This window comes from Triturus cristatus, chromosome 6 (genome assembly GCF_964204655.1).
Source record: "Triturus cristatus chromosome 6, aTriCri1.1, whole genome shotgun sequence".
NCBI lineage: Eukaryota > Metazoa > Chordata > Amphibia > Caudata > Salamandridae > Triturus > Triturus cristatus.
The window spans coordinates 85,456,950-85,461,292 of NC_140589.1; positions in this window are offsets into that span (position 1 = coordinate 85,456,950).

A 4,343-nucleotide genomic window follows, 5' to 3' on the forward strand; every position below is an offset into this window, starting at 1 on the left:
CCCATACTGTGAATAAACCTTCTGTTGATTATATATGCTGTAATGGTTGACCTTTGTTTACAGTATGGAACACTTGTATGAACCCATAAATGTATGATTCGCTGTCACGCCGGATTGTTAAGCATGAAAATCAATAAAGTATGTTAAAAAAAAGCAGTGGAAACGTAAAGCCCCATGTACCGGAAGCCCTCACTGCCACCGGGATTTGTGTCGGTATGTTATCCACTTCGAGCGGGCCCCCCACAACGTAAAGACTAGATTTATCCCAGTGGATAAGGTAGCCAGAGTGTTACCCGAATTCTCTGAATGACTGAAGTGTCAACAGGAGTGTCACAGCTGGGTCACTAATATATAATAATATATCATCCGCATAGAGAGAGATTCTCTCATTCTCATGAGTCCGGTGTCATCACTAAAGCTGCGCACGTCTGGGTGGGCCCGGTTTTAGCACGCCTGTGGTTCCAGTACTAGCGCAAATAATAATGGGGAAAACGGGCAACCCTGTTTGATGCCCTTTTTCACTGGGAAATCGGCTGACGTCTCACTATTTACACACACCGTGGCTCTAGGGTTAGTATATAACAAGTCTATCCATGCCACGAAAACAGGTCTGAAGCCAGACCTCAGTAAGACTTGACGCATAAAAGGCCAATGAACCGCGTCAAAGGCCTTTTCAGCATCTAGGGAAAGAGAGGCTTAAGGGCCGGTCTACTCCTGACTATGTCTAGCCAGTTGGCTAAAGCGGGTAGAGTGCTTGGCCATACAGCCCGATTGATCACAATGAATCAGCAAGGTAATCACCGTGAGCAGGCGTGATGCCAGTATTGAGACCAGTACTTTGGTTTCAACATTAAGTAGTGATATCGGGTGGTACGAACCGCAATCGTGGGGCTTTTCACGGGTTTCTGGATCACAATTGTGGCTTGACGCAGGTCTGGTGGTAGTGTCCCTTCCTTAAGGGCAGTGTTAATAATTTCCAGGAGGTACAGGGCTACTAGGTTGGCACTGTATTTGAAAAATTCAGATGGCAATCCGTTTGGAGTCTTCCCGGGTATTTGCCTCGAGATAGCGCCTCTTGTAGTGTTAGATCTTTGTCGAGGACCAGTCGATCCTTGTGTGTGACTTCGGAGATACAGACAGTGACAAGATACTGCACGCTAATACGGAGCCCTTTATGGGAATCCTCATAGAGAGCTCCGTAATAGCGTGCAAATGCATCTGTCACTGCACTTGCAGTTGTGTGAACCACCCCAGTCTCATGAATCTTTACTACCCACCTTGCCTTCCTCTCTCTATTACCCAGCAACGCCATGAGTTTCCCGGCTCTATCCCCAAACTCATAAAGTCGATGTTGCATGGCCAGAAGCTGTGATCTCACCTCCCTCTCCACTAATGTTCAGTACTCCCTGCACGTCACCGCTATCTGGTGAAGCAACTCTTCTTCTGGAGTGGGGCTAATGCACACCTCCAGGTCGAGGAGTTTCTGTTCCAGGACCTCAATCTGATGTGTCTCTAGTTTTCACTTCTGGGCTATTATGCCCTATCTCGCAGCACAGCCTTATATGCCTCCCATAATGTTACTACCGAGGTCACTGTGCCCTCGTTTTCTCTGAAGTACAGCTCCGTAGCTGCGCAGATTTCCTTGGCAACCCTGTGTGCGTGTAGGTCCCATGCTGACATACTCCTAAGTAGCACTTTCATCTAAAGGCCACCAGGACTATGCACCAACTTCACCACTCACCCTCGATGCTAGCAATTACATCCTACTTGGAGACCTGAACCTCCACCTGGAAATCACGGAGAACCTCAAGAGCATTCATTGAAGACCTTGGAAGCCTGTCCCTCACCCAACAAGTAAAGGGATCTACCTACTTTGCAGGACACCTCCCGGACTCTATTTTCACCAGCATCAGTAACACCAGAGTTAACGAGCCCACACTAGTTCCCTGGGCAGACCCTCCCCATGTCAAGATCATTATCTCTTTTTCGGTTTAACGCACACTTACCACCGCCAGACCAGGCCCCCAAAACTGAAACAGCATTACTGACAAGGACTGAGACCCTGCTCTCAACACTCACCGATCAGAACACAGCAACAGCCTTCCTAAGCCAACAAGAATTTCAACAATTGGATCTACCACCTGGCTCCCTTTAAACACAGCAATACAAGATTCAGATCTCAGGAAAGTTAGTACACAGAGGAACTCAGCGTAAATGGGGAATGAGACAGAACAATGCAGACAAGAGCATGTTGATGATACCACCAAATTATCCGACCCACCAAATGCGCAGCTCTGGCAGACTGCATCGATGCCAGCACCAACAGGAGCAAAGAAATCTTCATCAATGTGAAAGTTTCACCTCACCATTGGCTGCCTCCAACTTTATCTCCCCCTCGCAGGACCTCCGCAACAATCTATCTCAATTCTTCAGCAACAAAATCACTGCCATTTACAGCAACTTCAGCCCACAACCGTACCTGACAGACCTCACTAAACACCTCCCGATCTTATCAAAAGAACCAGTGCTAACCATGTGGCCAATTATCTCCCCAGAAGAAACTACCGCCACCATGAAGTCCATCCACTCAACTTCCTCATCGGACCCCTGCCTCCACCATCTTACTCCAGAGGACTGAAACCCATCAGCGCCATGCTCACACCCAATCTGAATGCCTCCACATCTTCCACAGCCTTCCCAGATGCTTGGAAACACGCAACTGTCCTCCAATTGCTGAAGCAACCCTCTGCAGACCCCTCAATGCTTGCCAATTGCAGACCGATGCTGCTATTCCCAGCCAAGGTCTTAGGGAAGATCATCAACGGACACCTCACTGAATTCCTCAACAACCATCAACTACTTGACACCACTCAGTCTAGTTTCAGACCCAAACAGGGCAGGAAACTGCCCTCATTGCTTCCTCAGATGACATCTGCATGACTCTAGACATGGTGTCCCTCATCCTCCTAGACCTCCTTGCAGCATTTGACACATTCTCCCACTCCATCCTCATCCAATGCCTACACCACATCTGAATACAAGGAGAGGCACTCCAATGGATTTCTTCTTTTCTGATGGGAAGGACACAGTCAGACTTCTGGCACTGTACACCTAGGACGCACGCGACCTCTTCTGCAGAGTTCTCCAAGGATCCTCTCTGAGCCCAACCTTCTTCAACACATAGATGATTCCTCTAGCCAGCATTATCCACTCTCACGATATTAACATCCTCGCCTACACTGGTGACACGCAACTCATTCTCTACCTCACGGACAAGACGCCTAGTACCTGGATCAAGTTCAAAGCCTGCTTGACTGAAATCACCCGCTGGATGATGACCATCTAACCAAAGCTGAACAGCGATAAGACGGAAGTCATGATCTTCGGGAAGAGCACATCACTGTGGGATTCCACTTCGAGGCCAACAGAGCTAGCAGTGCTAGGATACCCCCCCCTCCCTCCCCCCCCCCCCCGGGTGATAGTGTGCGCTACAAATCTGCATAGCATAACACATATAAATTATCAATTATTGTGCAAGTCACCACCAATGGCAGAAACCTTTATGCAGTGCCTAGCAGTGTGACAACAATGCTGAGACCTGCTTGAATAGACTGGCTTTGAATCATCATTCTCAATGAATGACTTCCCAATTACACAATGGGAGGGAAATGGACAACACATTACAGGGGGTAATATAAGCATGCCTTTACAGAATGGTTGAATGGCTTTTTCATAGATTAATAGAGATGGTGGAAAATTAAAAGCTAAGCAAGTTGAAGAGCATTCAGACTCACGCCCAGTTAGTGTTTGAACTCTGCGCGCTTCAGTTTACACAGCGCGGGATCATCTGAGGCACAAACCGTAGCCCATGCCAAGGATAGACTACCTGAGGGCGGGGAACCTGAGGGAGCGGATTAGTGAGCACAAAAGAAAAGTCGTTGGGGCTGGTCAAGAGCAAGAAGGATCCGGATGCCTCAACACTCATCTGTCAACATGGGATTTAATGTACAGCACCATTCTCAAACTCCTGAGAGGCCTCCTTCGCAGCACGAACATATGCAGTGAGCACTGATCGAGCCAAGCCCGGCACACAGAGCCAAGAAAAGGCAACAATGCTGGGAGTAGGAACACCGAGGGCCATTAGCTCCTGGCATCAGATTAGCTGCAAGCGCCTTCATTCAAGTCTCGAGGCCCTGATGAGTTGCCAGGGCTGCATCATGGCGGGAGGATCCTGGGAGTTCACGTCAATCCAATCAGTACAGGCGGATTGAGGATCAAGGTGCGCAGGTGCAAACCTAGCCGTGACGCAACAGAACATTGTGCGTAGTACAACGCGGGAACGT